Here is an 18,036-nt window from a genome sequence, read left to right as displayed (position 1 = left end):
TAAAAGAAGGGAGACAAGGGGCCGGGAAGGTGGCGCTAGAGGTAAGTTGTCTGCCTTGCAAGTGCTACCATAGGACGGACAGCGGTTCGATCCCCCGGCGTCCCATATGGTCCCCCCAAGCCAGGGGCAATTTCTGAGCGGATAGCCAGGAGTAACCCCTGAGCGTCAAATGGGTGTGGCCCAAAAACCAAAAAAAAAAAAAAAAAAAAAGAAGGGAGACAAGAGCAAAGGGAGGATGGGAAGGTGGTTAAAGTGGTTAACAAGCTGAAAAATCTCTTTGAATGAATAGTAATTGCAATGAAACAAGAATATAAGAAAAGGCTAGAATTGAAAAGACCGAAGGAAAGTTAATTTAAACAGAGGCAACAACAGTTTCTCTGGTTCTGAAATGGGCCTGTGCTTGTTAGGCTTTTTTTTATTTCGCTTGTTTGCTTTTGAAGACTACACTAGTAGGGCTCAGGCTTATTCCTGGCTCTGCACTCTGGGACCATGCCTGGTGGTCCTCAGACAACTAAGATGGAACAAGGCTCAGCTGAGTGCAAGATAACTGTCCAACCCACTGTACGCTGAGTATGTTTCAAGTATGGTTTTCTTTGGTTTACTTTTGGGCCACATCTGGAGATGCTCAGGGGCTACTCCTCCGGGGCATCTGTGCTGTCAGAGATAAAACTGCCATTCTTGTTCAGCTCCAGCATGAAAAGATCTCTACTGCGCAGGTTCCCTGTCTCTTGAGTATGTTTTGAATCATTAGCCTACGATTAGGTGAGGAAAATGAGAAGGAAAAGAGAGAGGAGGAAAGGATGGAGAAGGGGAGAAGATGAGAGGGGAGATAAGTGGGACTTAAATTAGTCCAAGGTCAGCGGGCCACAGATCTCCTGGACTGAACACTTGGTCCAGGAGACTGGGACCCCCCCACGCCAGGTGGGTCTTCATGGCCGGCCCTGGCAACTCGGGTCCTGGGGGGTGGGCAGAGGAGGGAAACCCCTCCCCTATGTATATTGGACCCCCTGTTTTGTTTGCTAGTAATACTATTTTTCAAATATACAAATATACTTTTTAAGCATTATCCAAAAACGTTCCTGATCTTAGACTGTTCCTAGGAATAGAATCAGGATGTCCAAGATTCTGATAAAACACTCAAATTGACCTTTATTGTCTAGTCTTTTATGTATTGCCTCTCCCCTCACCCCTTTGTCTCTCCTACCTCCTCATACCCAAACCCTGAACCATTATCTTCTCCTTATTCAACCCTCCTTATACTCAGTTCCTAATTGGGTAGACACCAAGACTGACCTTCTGCCCCAACACCACCATCCAGCTCCTCATTGAATGACACCCTCTCTGTCCCCAGCTCATGCCTACACGAACAGCTACAACCAACACACCTGTTGACCCATGCTTGGTGGCCCCTCATGCCCCATCAAACTATGGACTGTTGCATGATACCAGAATCAGCTTCAGCATAACCCCTAGTTCAAGGACAATATAGGGTTCCGTAATGCTGCAAAACATGTCTCAAACTCATCACCTGTTGTCTTCAAATACCCTTGTTTTCTTTCTTTTTTTTTCTTTTTAAAACATAAATGGGTCACATGTATCTCTTTTGTATATCTCAGATGTATTCCCTTAACATCTATAACTCTTTTCAAATATTCTCATATAGTGATAATTTTGCCCACTAGATTAGTTATTTGATTGTTTGATTTTCCCCCTGTGAGATCTGTTTTATAAGCAATACTGGTAGAAGAGTAACTCTGTATAGATTTCATGTTTATACCAAGTTACGGGAAATGTTGGACTTTATTCGTTGGCCCCCAGATGCACCAACAATATCTTGTGGCATTGCTTCTCTTTTGCATAGGCACATTAAAATGGGAAAATAATATATATGAAAACAAGTTCTTATCTAATAGAGATGGGAACACAAATTTGGTAATGTAATTAGGCCTTTTACCCTGAACATTGGCATAATGATTTGGCTCAGGCCTCAGAAGAATGGGCATCACCCACACACACCTGAACTATGGAAACAACCACAATTGTCTTTAACATTCCCAGGATCCAAGCCTCTACCAGAGAAGACCTACCACTGCTTTGGCGTTGACTGACTCCAAAGAGTACTCCCAACACCCAGGCGACTCTGCAACAGTCTGCATGCAGGGCAAATCGCTCTGCATTTAATGGTATGCTGAAACTAGAGGATGCTCCACATCAGCCTGACATCGACAAAAGAAATGCACAGAATCCAGAGTCTTTAAATATAAAAGACTGATACCAACTATAGCTAAAGTGTGAAAAAGTTTCACCGGGACCTTGAGAATGACTGGAGTTGGATAGACTGGTATGCCTGGAACCCAGAGTCTGTCTTATGCCAATAAACTTCTGGGGTGAGGCCTTTTTGTAATCAGGTCAAGGATTTTTTTTTTACATTTTCTCCATTTTTCTGGACCGATGCAAACATTGGCGATTGCCACTATCACACCTTTACTATATTATTTTTACTCTTATTCTTTAAGGAAAAAAAATACAACTTACTGAACTTAAAAACAAATTACTGTAGTAGAATGCCTGTCTTGAATACAGGCAGGGAATGGGAAGGGGGGAAGGGGTAATGTTGCACTGGTGAAGGGAGGTGCTTTGGTTATGACTGTAACCCAAATATGATCATGTTACTTAAATTAAAAAATATATTTAATAAAATAAATTAGTCCAAGGCTATGGGTAACTTGAATATTATTATTATTATTATTATTATTATTTCGGTTTTTGAGCCACACCCAGCGGTGCTCAGGGGTTACTCCTGGCTATCTGATCAGAAATAGCTCCTGGCAGGCATTGGGGACCATATGGAACACTGGGATTCGAACCAACCACCTTTGGTCCTGGATCAGCTGCTTGCAAGGCAAACACCCTGTGCTATCTCTCCAGCCCCTCAATCAGGATTTTCTACAATGCTTTGTGCCTGCTAAGGTAGCAGTCTTGAGGGTTGGGTGGCAAACTGGAGACATTGATAAGAGAGAAGGTACCACTTTTAGGATTGGTGTTGGGACATTGAAAGTCTGAAACAACTGTATTATGAACAACTTTAACTTTATAAATCATAATGTTCACATTTAAAAAATAAATAACAATGAAAATGTTTTATTGCTCTATAATGAAAGTGAACTATGGCAATAAGCAATAAGCTTTATGTATATGAGTGACAATGAATTTAACCATGTAGAAATCTGAATAATGATGATGAGGACATTATATGACTCAGAGTATAATATATTCATTGAATAACTGTCATCATGATCTTTACCTTCAAAGATAGTTGGATGTAGCAAAGTTCATGCTTGCCCAACATTTTCAGGCACTGTATTTTAGTTTGCAGTAATTAACAGAACATTCTTATTGTTTCAACTTACCCCATCAAGTCTAATGTCTCCTTCAAAAAGATCCAGTTCTAAATCTATGAAGGAATATAAAAATTTCATTAGCAAATTGAATTCAGACACCTTTTTTAATTGTGAAAAAAAAATCCACAAACCTTCATTGATATCAAATATGTCCTTGTCAATTCCACCATCAACATCTTCTGAGTAAACAGAAACATATGAAATATTATGCTTAGGAAAGAATATCTTAACTAATTATAGAATTAGAAATAAATCAACTTCTTCAAGTCTCAATTCAATGTGATCATAAAGCAAGGTAGGAAGAATAGTACAGCGGGAGGTATATTCACCTCACACATGGCTGATCCAGGTTCAATCCCTGGTAACCCATATGATACCCTGAGGCCTTCAAGAGTGTTGCCCAAGCTCAGAGCCAGGAGAACATTCTGTGCCATTCCAATGGTGACCCAAAAACAAACAAAAATGGTGATCATGAAGCTTTCTGATTCAACATGTTGATTGATTGATTGATTGATTGAGAATCTTTTATGAGCTAAGTTTGGATCTAGAAAAAATTTGCCCTTAGACTCTTACTCTACTCGTTTTCCTTGGTTGCCTAATGACTTCAGATAATTTATTTTAAAAACTTGATTCTTTTTAAATTAAGTTTAGTTTCAAAGACTAATGCATATGACTATTAAATGGACTAAACCAGCCCAATCTCCTCATATATCAATATTATTTGTGATCTGCATATCTTGGAACTCTCAAACAAAATCCTAATTGAAATATAAATTATTCTTTTAAGTTGCAACAAGCTGGAAATTATGACCCAAATCGAAGTTTACTCTTGAATAGGTCCACTTGATTTGACATAAAATAGAAAAAATAGTAATAGCAAGATTTTATATTAAAAATCTGTGCACCGGGGCCGGAGAGATAGCATAGAGGTAAGGCATTTGCTTTCATGCAGAAGGTCATCGGTTTGAATCCCGGCGTCCCATATGGTCCCCTGTGCCTGCCAGGAGCAATTTCTGAGCATGAAGCCAGGAGTAACCCCTGAGCACTGCCGGGTGTGACCCAAAAACCACAAAAAAAAAAAAATCTGTGCACCGATTATTATGTTTGTATTTACTTTTATATTGCCATTTACTTTTCTGCTGGATATGTGAAACCCCAGAACAGGAACACAAAAATTTTCCTCAATAGGGGCTGGAAAAATAGCACAGCAGTAGGGTGTTTGCCTTGCACATGGCCGAGCCAGGATGGACCTCGGTTCGATCCCCGGCATTCCATACGGTCCCCTGAGCCTGCCAGGAGCAATTTCTGAACACAGAGCCAGGAATAACCCCTGAGAGCTGCTGGGTGTGGCCCCCAAATTTTTTTTCTCTCAATAAATTGAAAGAAATCATTGTTTAAATGCTGATCAAACACCAAAGCAATTATGCATCATACTTAGCCATAAATTACTCTTAAATTTTTTTATTCTGTTGTTCTACTATTTACATAACTTTCTTTAGTGACTTACAGCAAACTTCTAAATAAACTCACCAAAATTTTCTGCAGTTGACTGAGAAACAAATATAAAGGATATATATTAGTGTTATGTCCATGACATAAATGGTCTTCTTGATTTTTTTGGTTTTTGGATCACACCCGCCAGCGCTCAGGGGTTACTCCTGGCTCTATGTTCAGAAATCGCTCCTGGCAAGCTCTGGTGACCATATGGGATGCTGGGATTCGAACTACCATCCTTCTGCATTCAAGACAAAATGCTTTACCTTCATGCTATCTCTCCGGCTCCCGTCTTCTTGATTCTAATTAATATTAAGGCTTTTGTCTTCTGTTGTTTTTTTTTTATAGAATGGATTGCTTCTATTTATAACTTCTTTTTTTATATTTTTTTTATTTATAACTTCTATATTGGGGTTTCTAAATAACTTTTTGACCAAAGTCTTTTCTCATTTTATGTAAAAATAAAACTGCTGTATAAATTTGAAGGTGGAAAAACACAAATAAGTGCCCAAGTTAAAGCAAAAATAGAAAGGAACACTCTAGTTCTTAAATAAGTATTTGCTTTAAATATGATTTTTAAAGGACTAATGGCACAATATTTTATTGGGGTGATATTTATAGCTACTTAGCAGTGCTCAAAGACTACACCTGGCTCTGTACTCAGTACTGACCCCTCATGGTATTCATGAGACTGACCATATGTGATACTGGGAATTAGGGCTAGGAGGATGAAACACAGCACCTTACATTTTGTACTATCTCTGTGGCCCCTTCGAGCGATATTTTTAAAGCCCAATTATTAGGACCAGATAACCAAACAAGAACACGTGTTTTGTGTACAGTAAATCCCTGGCACTGCACTCCCAATATAGGCATGAGTGATCCGCAACCATAAACTGGGGCAGTCCTTGAGCACCACTGGCTATAGCCCCAAACAATAAATAAGTAAATATATAATCATTTGTGCACAATATTGAAATGTTACTAGAGTTAACAAAAATCCTTTTCAATGAATTGCGTTCCAGAACTCACAAATAATGGTTTATTTCATTGTTTTTTTTTTTCCTGTGGTGTCAGGAATCAAATCCAGAGCCTCATGCTCACACAAGGAAAACATTCTACCACTGAGCTACATCGTCACCCAATCAGAGCTTCTTATTCTACCAAATTTAAGGGAGAAAAATAATTGGCTTTGTATTGTAATTAGGAAAAAAAACCCTGAGGGGCCTGAACGATAGCACAGCAGGGAGGATGTTTGCCTTGTGCACATGGCCAACCCAGATTCAATCCCTAGCATCCTGGATGGTTTTCTTTCTCTTTTTTTGGTTTTCGGGTCACACCCAGCAGTGCTCAGGGGTTCCTCCTGGCTCTATGCTCAGAAATCACTTCTGGCAAGTTCAGGGGACCATATGGGATGCCAGGATTCAAACAACCAACCTTCTGCATGCAAGGCATACGTCTTACCTCCATGCTATCTCTCCGGCCCCCCGTATGGTTTTCTAAGCACCACCAGGAATGACCCCTGAGAGCCATGAGTAACCCCTGAGCAGTGCCGGTTGTGGCCCCAAACCAAAATAAACAAATAACATCTGAAAATAGAAGTTTCACAAATGGGGGCTGTAATAATGGCACAGTAATAGGGCATTTACCTTGCACGCGGCTGACCTGGGATGAACCTGGCATCATATATAGTTCCCTGAGCCTGCTAGGATTGATTTTGAGCACAAAGCCAGGAGTAACCCATGATGCTGCCGATGTGACCCAAAAACCAAACAACAACAACAACAAATTTCACAAATGACCAAATCTAGACTATATGAGCAATGGGGAAAAATTAAGTAAATCATAGGTGTGTCTTAGTATAATATAATAAGAAAAAATACATATTTCAATTAAACTACTACTGACATGCAAGATCATCTATAAGATATTGTCAATATATGCTTTTTGTGAGTATTCTGAGGATAATATGAAACCAGGAGAAATCAGTTTGTAGTTATATTAAAGTTTCACACAAATATAAGGACAGCACAGCAGGGAGGATGTTTGCCTTGTACACATGGCCAACCCAGATTCAATCCCTAGCATCCTGTATGGTTTTTGTTTTTTGGTTTTTGTTTTTTTTTTTTGGCAGGCACAAGAGACCGACTGACATTTAGGATGCCAGAATTCGAACCACCGTCCTTTTGCATGCAAGGCAAACACCCTACCTCCATTCTATCTCTCCGGCCCCAGGAGTAATTGTATTTAAAAATGACATATACTTAAATATTAGGATTATTTTGAATCTTAGGCCAATAATAGCATGATTCACCTGTTTTTTATATTAACAAGTATTTTGGCTGTCTCACACTTTAACCACACAGACGCACACACTTATGATGAATGTTAAGCACCAGTTGAAGTTATTAAGTACTAACTCAAATTTTAATAGTCTGTATGATATATCTCAATCTCATGAGATGAATAATATTACTGTAATTCCTGTCCATAGAATATTGGTTTGATATTGTTTATTACTGTTATTATAAAAACCAACTATAGGTTTACTCCCAGATATTAAAAACTTATTTAAAGCCTTGGTTGATTATATATGTATACACTCTTTATATTGTAGAAACATGAGTTAAAACTAATAAAACAAAATCAAAATTCTAGGCATACAAAACTTTTAAATATTTACTGAATAAATGGCATTTATCACTAAAGTCTCTAGATGCTGTAACAACAACCTTCTTTGCTCAGCAGTGAAAATGGCATATTTCACATTTTCCAATTTAACAAAAGAAAATTTGGAATGGCAGGCACCTAATTCCTGAGGACCTTAGAACTAGTCTTCTGAATCTCTATTCTCACTACTCTCACCCCACTCCAATAAACCTGCTTTCTATCAAAAAAAAAGAAAAAATAAGAGAAGGAGGATGGAAGGGAAGAAGGAAGGGAGAAAATGAGAGAAAAGAAAGAAAGAAAGAGAGAAAGAAAGAAAGAGAGAAAGAGAGAAAGAAAGAAAGAAAGAAAGAAAGAAAGAAAGAAAGAAAGAAAGAAAGAAGAAAGAAAGAAAGAAAGAAAGAAAGAAAGAAAGAAAGAAAGAAAGAAAGAAAGAAAGAAAGAAAGAAAGAAAGAAAGAAAGAAAGAAAGAAAGAAAAAGAAGGTAAAGGAAGTGTTTCACAACAGTGAAACAAATGAAAATATAATTATATATCAACAGTTTTGAGTCTTTCTCATGGACTTCTCATTCCTTACATTCTGCTTGCCAAAAAAGAAATGGTTGTTTGGATAACACTTTGAAATACTGAAAATCTAAAGTGTGACAAACAGGTTGCACTTTAATTAACAGTCAATATCAGGATCGTAGAGACAGTCCAGTTCTGTGGGCAGCAGTTCTATCCCTGGCACCACCTATAATCCTCAGTGCATCACCAGGAATCCCTGATCACAGAGCCCAGAGTAAGTAAACATTAAGCCCACGAGTTTGTGCCTCTCCAAATAAAGTTAAAAGTGCCCCTAGTTTTCTTATGATTTTCCCTTCATTGTTTCCTTACCAAGCCAGAAGCCACAAGAGTGGCAAACAGAAGGAAAGGCAGGACCTGTGAATCCATGCTGTCACATTCAGTTGAGAGTTGCAAATTATGAAGTCCAGGTTATCATTTGCTTGTTAAATGGCAAACATCATAACGTATATAGCCTTTTATCTCAATAATCTTTCTTACAGAACAGCTTTCTGACAGTAATAACTCCTATCATAGAGTTAAAGTCCAGTATCTACTATCCAGGGAGACAGCTCAGAGGGTGTCTTTGAATTCTCTGTATTCAGAAACCCTAAGTTCAATCCCCACTGAATTTGAACTAGGAATAGCACCCAGTCTCCAATCACTACTGAGTATGCTCCCTTAATAAAAGGCAATAATATCATTTTTTAATCTCCATCTTTCTTTCTTTCTTTCTTTCTTTCTTTCTTTCTTTCTTTCTTTCTTTCTTTCTTTCTTTCTTTCTTTCTTTCTTTCTTTCTTTCTTTCTTTCTTTCTTTCTTTCCTTTCTTTCTTTCTTTCTTTCTTTCTTTCTTTCTTTCTTTCTTTCTTTCTTTCTTTCTTTCTTTCTTTCTTTCTTTCTTTCTTTCTTTCTTTCTTTCGAGTATGCTCCCTTAATAAAAGGCAATAATATCATTTTTTAATCTCCATCTTTCTTTCTTTCTTTCTTTCTTTCTTTCTTTCTTTCTTTCTTTCTTTCTTTCTTTCTTTCTTTCTTTCTTTCTTTCTTTCTTTCTTTCTTTTTTTTTTTTTTTTTTTTGTGGTTTTTGGGTCACACCCGGCAGTGCTCAGGGGTTACTCCTGGCTCCATGCTCAGAAATTGCTCCTGGCAGGCACGGGGGACCATATGGGACGCCGGGATTTGAACCGATGACCTTCTGCATGAAAGGCAAACGCCTTACCTCCATGCTATCGCTCCGGCCCCTCTTTCTTTCTTTCTTTCTTTCTTCTTTCTTTCTTTCTTTCTTTCTTTCTTTCTTTCTTTCTTTCTTTCTTTCTTTCTTTCTTTCTTTCTTTCTTTCTTTCTTTCTTTCTTTCTTTCTTTCTTTCTTTCTCCCTCCCTCCCTCCCTCCCTCCCTCCCTCCCTCCCTCCCTCCCTCCTTTCTTTCTTTCTTTCTTTCTTTCTTTCTTTCTTTCTTTCTTTCTTTCTTTCTTTCTTTCTTTCTTTCTTTCTTTCTTTCTTTCTTTCTTTCTTTTTTGTTTTTGGGGTCACATCCGGCAGTCCTCAGGAGCTACTCCTGGCTCTGTGCTCAAAAATTGCTCCTGCCAGGCTGGGGGACCATATGGGATACCAAGATTCAAACCACCATCCTTCTGCATGCAAGGCAAATGCCTTACTTCCATGCTAATCCTCTGGCCCTATTCTCCATTTTTCAAACATTGAACATTTCTGAAGTTGGCTATCATATTGTTTTAATATCTCAGCTACCTCTACATATATTTTTTTTTCTTTTTGGTTTTTGTGTCACACCCGGCAGCACTCAGGGGTTACTCCTAGCTCTATTCTCAGAAATTGCTCCTGGCATGCTCGGGGGACCATATGTGATACCAGGATTTGAACCACCGTCCTTCTCCATGCAAGGCAAATGCCCTACCTCCATGCTATCTTCCGATCCATCTCCATGTATTTTTATTGATTATTCATTTAATAAAAAAATGAGTTATGGGGCCGGGCGGTGGCGCTGGAGGTAAGGTGCCTGCCTTACCTGCGCTAGCCTAGGAGACGGACCGCGGTTCGATCCCCCGGCGTCCCATGTGGTCCCCCAAGCCAGGAGCGACTTCTGAGCGCATAGCCAGGAGTAACCCCTGAGCGTTACCGGGTGTGGCCCAAAAACAAAAAAAAAAAAAAATTACCATTAAGCCACTTCAAAAAATGTTGAAGCTAAGAAAGGGATTAACACAAAGGAGTGGATAGTATATCTTGAATTTGTGAGCTCGAGATTTATCCCCAGCATAAGTGGCCATAGCTCTGTGAACCCTATGTAGGACTAGAGTGGCCATTATGGAAGGGGAAAAATAGCAGGGGCTAACAAGGGGATAGGAAGAAAGCTAAATAGGATGAGCACATGTTTAGCATACTAAAAGCCTGCATTTGACCTCAGCATCACTTGGTCACCAGCATTTCCAGGAATGACCATCCAGCCAGTAAATCCCCTAACTACTCAAGGTGTGACCTCTAAATAAAAACAGCCAAACCAACAAGGCTAAGAAGGAATACTGGTTTTCTCATAAACCAACACAGCTCTCAATTTTGTCACTCTTTTCATCTTAGGTGACTCTTCTTCATAGACAATTGACTCAGTTTCCCATTTCACTTTCAATTTACTGGATATATATATCGAGTAATATTATTGAATAATATTGAAATACTCATTTTACCCCTCCATATTTTCTTCAGCATCAAGATTGGTCTTTGTTCCCACTCTATGTTAGGAGAAATGATATTAATAGACTTGTGGAAACACTCAATAGGGAGGAGTAGTGTTGGTACCACAGCCAGCACTGTTTATCGTAACTCAGAGATCACTCACCATGTTGCATAGAGGACCATACAATGCCTGTGTCAATTCTAGGCCTCTCACATGTAACATATGTCCACTAGTCCTTGGAACTACCTCCTGGGTCCCTAGTCCATTGTTAATATCATCCCAAAACTTTATGAGTACCAGCTAGTCATTCCCATTCTGCAAAGATGAAAATTCAAGGTCAAGTTAAAAGTTAGAGATAGTCGGTTCTTCATATGTTCCTGGAATCCCCCACCTTCAGGAAGCTTATAGAATTGCAAAGTCAAAGAGGGTAGAACTCTAAGGAAACAATACTGTAGAGAAGAAAACATGTCTTAACACAAAAGACAAATTCCTGTGAGACCAAGAGGCAAAGTGCTGTCAGAGAAAGCCCCAAACCTACAGGCCCATGAGAATACTAAAAAAGTCCCTATGATAAGTTGTGCAGATAATAAGGACCTGAGGAAAAGGTCAATGTTTCAGAGGATGATGTGAGGATTGAGAACACTGAGAAAACTGAGGTCCTGCATGTGACTGAGTAAAACCAGGCAGAAGCTTAAGAGTAAAACAAGAGATTCCTAAATTGTTGACATATAAATTTCTTCTATCTATGGAAGTGGAGACTCCAAAATTAAGTACAGTTACAGAAAGATACAGGTTTTTGTCCACCTATGTTTGTGTGTGGAGATAAGTATGTGAGGCCTCTGACTGTGGCCTCTCTGTTGGATCAGATGCCCTCAGTGAGCCAAGAAACTGGAAGCAGAGAAACTTCCTGGTCATTCGAAATCTGTACTGAACCTTCATTGTCATCTAGGACCCAGCTTGACCAGAAATCTCATAAATAGTCCATAATGTCTGGCTAAAAATCCAGTTCCAAAATATATATTTTTTGAATAAACTAATAAATATCTTGTATAGTAGTTCTTTCTGGGGTTGTCACTAACACTCTCTAAAGCAAAGCTCAACTGGTCAAGTCCTACTTACCTCCAACTCCACATCATTACCTTCTGCCCTTGGGAAGCCTTTGAAGTGTATCATGTCATCTGGAGCTTGACACCAGGAATTCCTCTACTCTGCTTGGTTGCAGGTCCTCTTCTAGTCTCATTTTCCCCGTGTATTTTTCTTGGGGTAAAAATTGGGGGAGAGTTAGTCAAAGGTGTTCAAGGTGCTATATTCTTCACTCTGTGCTCAGGTGGTCGGACTTGATGCAGTATCAAGGATTGGATTCTAGCATGCAAAGCTAGAAGCCCTTTATGCCTTCTCTGTAGCTCTCCCATGAGTATCTTGAGCAGGAAACCCAATGTTGAAAATTCTGGAACTTAAAAATAGTTCTAAGTTCCTGGAACCATCAGGAAAGTGCATTTCTCTTAGAAGTATGATTTGCACAACCCCCAAGCTATTCTTGGATCAGTACTTTGGGGTTACTCCTAATAGTGCTTAAGGGACCATGCAAGACACAAAATGGGTCTGAGCCCCCTCATGCAGACCATGTGCTCCAGTTAAATGAAGTCTCCATCCACATCTTGTTTTTCCTTTATTTCCTGACTCTCCGTGATCACCTCTTTGCGGAGATACTGATCTCACTAGATGTGATAATTGTTACCACATTGTATCCACTATCAATCAGAACTGTGACTTAAACAAAATGCTATGCATTACAGTCTATGAATATCATGAATAAAAATCAGTCACATGCTTGATAAGAAAACAGCAAAGGACCAGAAATAATCTTTATAATTTTAAGAAGCTAATTTACTGAAGCAGCAAAAGAAAATTTCATTCCTATATCATATTTCAAATCTCTGCACTGATTTTTTTTTTATATAAAGAACTCTTATGCTGGGAATTAGCTCACAAAAAACAGTAGGAAAAATTTCTGCAGGATGAGATAAAGCTTCTTCTCACAGTACTTCTCAAAGGCTCAGCATATGGTTCAGAAAGTTTAGCAACCCTAATCTAGTTTAGCTGGCCTGGTTTCATCAATAACTCACTTTAAGCTAGAACAGGTCTAGAATGGGCATCCATTGACTCTGCAAGAGCAGTGATAACTGAGACTGCTCCCTACTTGATACCTGCTTGTCTTCTTTATAGGACTATAGGAGAAACCCATCTCCCTCAAACTCAAGTAATTTATCCAACAGGCCTGTAAATAACATGAAGAGATTAATCAATCACTTTCCTCCCTGCTTTGCTGATGGATTATACACATCACCAGAATTATAATTAGTTATTTCTAAATCTGACTATCCAAGTATCTAACTAGAAACCAGTCACACTGAAATTTGCATGTCCAGTCTTTGATACTTAAGAGATGCTTAGAGGGGTGGTGTACATAATCAGCATGCCCAAGACCCCATGTTTAATCCTTGGCACTGAATGTCTATTGCCAGAACCATGTGCATGAGAAACACATTACAAGTTCCAAACTTAGGCCCCCCGCCACCAGATCATTTATGGCCTTGAATGGTTCCGGATCTAGAGCAAAGCTGGGTAGACATCCCCCACCCAAAAATACCAGAGAAATATACATTTTCATAGGAACATTAATTGAATATTATAAAGAAAATTATTAGTACCTGGAATATAAACCAAATTATAATACGAACCAGTGAGTGTAAGGGAATTTCCTAACAGAGAGGCCAGATACCACACAGCTGTAGAGCATAAGCCCAGTTCCATCCAAGCACTGAACCACATGCTGAGTGAGGCCCAACAGTACCACAGAGGGGATAACTGGTGCCACCATGAAGGGTGTGACATCCTACTCATGACAACCAAGTATGTGCAAGAACAATGGGCTAAGCACAAAATCTTTCAAGCACCACAACTAAAGGGGGTGCCAAAATGACAGTATCAGCACAGTAATTAATGTTGCACCTTCCCCTCACCTTCCTCCAACTCTACCCCATTCCTGTCCTCTCAGAGGTCATGGGGCCAATCTCTTCCACAGAGCACTGCTACAGGGACACTGCCTTCAGGTTTGTGAAAGTCTGGCAATAGCTGGCAATAGCTGGTTAAACCCCTGTGACTTGGCTAGGAGTATTGTGGTCACTGGGCTCCCTATCACTATTCACCAGACTGCCTGGCACTTCTAATGTCATTTGTCTCTTCTGACAGTCACCCAACATTATATACTGGCTTCTTGAGGGTTGCAGAGACACTACAACCAGTAGAATGCTTACCTTGCACTTAACTGACCTGGGTTCAGTCCTCAGAACACCAAATGGTACGTACCCAAACCTAGCCAGAGTTATCTATGAGCACAGAGCTGGAAGTAAGCCCTGAGCATTGTCAGATGTGTTCCTAAAACCTAAATAAATAAAAATAGGATCCAGGAGCTGGAGAGATAGCGTGGAGGTAAGGCAATTGCCTTTCATGCAGAAGGTCATTGGTTCGAATCCCGGTATCCCATAGGTCCCTCGAGCCTGCCAGGAGCGGTTTCTGAGCATGGAGCCAGAAGTAACCCCTGAGCCCTGCCAGGTGTGACCCAAAAAACAAAAACAAAAACAAAAAAAAGGATCCGAGAGACAGCACAGCACATAGAACGTTGCCTTGCATGCAGCCAACACAACATAAATTCCCTGAGCTGTGGGAGGGGTCATTCCTGAGCACAGGGTTAGGACTAGCCCATGAATATTGCTGAGTTGACTCATAAAACAAACAAACAAAAAAAGCAAAGCAGAAAAATTTTCTAAAATTATTCTTTATTATAGTACAATTTCCACCTAAGCTCTATTTTTTTGAGTGTGCATATCAAAATCCTCAATACAATTTTTCTTTGGTGTATTCTTTTATTTTTATTAATAATTTTTATTTTGACTGAAGTGGATTACAAATCATTCACAGTAGTATTTTAGGTACATACTGACATTGAATCAGGGGCATTCCCACCACCAATGTTGTCCTCCGCCCCTGTTCCCAGCATGCAACCCATATCACCCTTGGGCTGCTAGTATAAGTGGTTCCTTCTGTATGTAGCTTGTTGTAGATTGGGTATCGATTCTGTTGTAGTTGGCCTTGAATTTGGTGTATAAGCTCTATTTTTAAGAGGAAAACTTGGAAAAAAATTATTTTTAAGCTCCCCTGAAAATAAATGTCTGAAAATAGTGGATAAAATTTTGAAAATTAAGAAAAGGAAGTATGTATCATGGATGTATAGAAAGAAAGCAGACTTAATTTTTTGATATTGTATATTAAACAACCACTTAACATATGTAATAACAGGGCAAGAGAGAGAGTACATTGAGTAAGGTGCCAGGTTGTTGTACCCATCTGTCTTGCTCTTATCTCCTATTGCATCACCCTTCGACCCCTGCCAGTATACTCTGCCCTCTTCACTGTCTCCTGAACATGTCTCCTGAGTCTGTTTCCAGGTTCTCTGCTCCAAGAGTGCTTATTATCTAGTTTGTTTACCTTCCAAAGTCCAGGTCACCCTTCTCTTACTCATAAAGCTTCCTCAACATCAACAAAGGATTTCACTAGCCTCAGAGAGAGGCTGTTTTGCCATCTACAGTGCAATATATTTGTATAGATATGCCATCTTTTCATTATAAGTTCCTTGAACACAGGATGACTCAGGAAGTACCCTTTGTCCTTTAGCCATGGTTCTTAGCTCAGTGTTGTTGGTCTGAGTTTTTTTTTTTTTTTTGGGGGGGGGGCACACCCAGCAGTGCTCAGGGGTTACTCCTGGCTGTCTGCTCAGATATAGCTCCTGGCAGGCACGGAGGACCATATGGGACACCAGGATTCGAACCAACCACCTTTGGTCCTGGATCGGCTGCTTGCAAGGCAAACGCCGCTGTGCTATCTCTCCGGGCCCTTTGGTCTGAGTACTTTGTTAGTCTATAATTTTGATATTATTTTTTTAAAAGCTGATTTTTAGGCAGTATAGAAATGGTATGCTGGGCCCGGAGAGATAGCAGTATAGAAATGGTATGCTGGGCCCGGAGAGATAGCACAGCGGCATTTGCCTTGCAAGCAGCCGATCCAGGACCAAAGGTGGTTGGTTCGAATCCTGGTGTCCCATATGGTCCCTCGTGCCTGCCAGGAGCTATTTCTGAGCAGACAGCCAGGAGTAACCCCTGAGCATCGCCGGGTGTGGCCCAAAAACCAAAAAAAAAGAAAAAAAAAGAAAAATGGTATGCTATATAAATAGAATTTCATCTGTAATACTTTCGTTTATTCCTACATGCACATAGTTCAATGATTAGTTTCTTTTTTTCTTTTTTTTTTCTTTTTTTGGCTTTGGGTTTTTGGGTCACACCCGGCAGTGCTCAGGGGTTACTCCTGGCTCTAGGCTCAGAAATCGCCCCTGGCAGGCACAGGGGGCAATATGGGATGCCAGGGTTTGAACCACCATCCTTCTGCATGCAAAGCAAACGCCTTACCTCCATGCTATCTCTTTGGACCCAGTGCTTAGTTTCTTAGTGGGGCAGGGATCAAAGGTTTATTTGAGTTCAGTTTTGGGGCCAAACCAGTACTTTTCAGGGCCCTTTCAGGTGCAATGCTCAAAAGTCACACTCTGCTCAGAGGATCTTGCAGCTCTGGGCATCAAACAGGCAAAGCATGCATTTTATTTAGCTGAGTTTCACCCAGCTGCAGTGCTAGTTTTTGTTTTTAAATATTTTTTCTTTTTGGTTTTTTTTTTGGGGGGTGTCAAACCTGGCGGCGCTCAGGGGTTACTCCTGGCTCTGTGCTCAGAAATCGCGCCTGGCAGGCACTAAGAGGTAATACAACCTGTAAGGAACTTACCTTGCACATCGCCAACATGGGTTTAAGTTATGTTATCCTGAGCCTGGCAGGAATGGTGCCTGAGCACAGAACCAGGAGTAAACCCTGAGCATTGTTGGGAGTGACCTAACCCAAACCCCCTCCCCAAATACCACAAATGAAAACCAAATAAAAGTAAAATTAACCCCAGAAGATAATTAAGTGTTCTAGAAAAGCAAAAGTAAAGAACACAAAGGAAGTGAGGACACCCGAGGAAACTTCACTTCTGAAACATCTCTGACTTCCTGTGAGGATTCTGAGAATCCCCATAAAATGTTCTTTTGGTGAGACTTGTCTCATACGCAGGGGCTCATACTCCCTCTCCCATTCGAGAGGAAATCATTAGTGCTACAGCAAGCAATACAAATCACATTCTCTCTCTTCGCCCCTTGAACTCCCAGACCTGCTCTCTTCGTTTTGGCCATCTGCCTAGCTGCCTGGACCCGGAGAACATTCTCCTTTGAATGTTACAGTTTTCAGCTGCCACCATGTGGCTGTCATGGGAATGTATTTTGTATGTGTTTTGTTTTGTTTATTAAGGCACTGTGACTGACTACAAAGTTATGCATAGTTGACGTTTGTTTTTTTTTTTTTTTTTCCTTTTTGGTTTTCTGGGTCAGCGCCCAGAGATTAATCCTGGCTCTATGCTCAGAAATCGCTCCTGGCAGGCTCGGGGGACCATATGGGATGCCGGGATTCACCATCCTTCTGCATGTAAGACAAAAGCCCTACCTCCATGATATCTCTCCGGCCCCGATAGTTGAGTTTCAAACACACGATGTTCCAACATCAATCCTACCACCTTCTTGACTTCAATATCCCCAGGTTCCCTCACACACACATACACACACACACACACACACACACACACAGCTTGCCTCCTGATAGGAAGTTTCATGTTAAGATGTTGTTGTTTGTCTCTCTGTCTTACAATGTCGTTGGCTCTGTGATTTAGATACATACATACATACATACATACATACATACATACATACATATATATATACTGCACCTCTACACCGCCAATGAGTCTGAGGCCCCTGACTCCTGCCCAATACCTCCAGGGTACCTCTTTTTACTCTCACCCTTGGTCTATTTCCTTCCCTGGTGGTTCTGCATTTAAAACAATCTTCAAAGTGCCTCTTGTTGTCCAGTGGCCTGTCGCGACATGCTTTCCTCACTCTTGCCTTTGCATCTCTTTACTCATGCTGCCTGGCATTCAGGTGGAATATCTTGTTCAAGTGACTAATAAAGAAGAAAAACATGAGCTTGCTTCTCGCAGCACCACCAGGTTTTGTTTTTTTTTTTTCTGTGTGTGCTTCTGGGTCACATCCAGCGGTC

The 18,036-nt window shown here is 40.3% G+C and overlaps 1 long non-coding RNA gene across 1 annotated transcript; it reads right to left on the bottom strand.

Moving 5' to 3' along the window:
• Window positions 1-3,425: 3,425 nt before the first annotated feature.
• Window positions 3,426-11,996, bottom strand: LOC126003876 (uncharacterized). The gene is made up of 3 exons (XR_007493834.1): window positions 11,923-11,996; window positions 3,533-3,580; window positions 3,426-3,454 (listed from the first exon to the last, which is right to left on the bottom strand). It is a non-coding gene; the product is annotated as an uncharacterized LOC126003876 (long non-coding RNA).
• Between the last annotated feature and the right edge of the window lie 6,040 nt (window positions 11,997-18,036).

Source organism: Suncus etruscus, chromosome 3 (assembly GCF_024139225.1).
Source record: "Suncus etruscus isolate mSunEtr1 chromosome 3, mSunEtr1.pri.cur, whole genome shotgun sequence".
NCBI classification, from domain to species: Eukaryota; Metazoa; Chordata; class Mammalia; order Eulipotyphla; family Soricidae; genus Suncus; species Suncus etruscus.
Note: the sequence above shows the minus strand (reverse complement) of the source record. Positions and strands in the feature narration are given on the sequence as shown.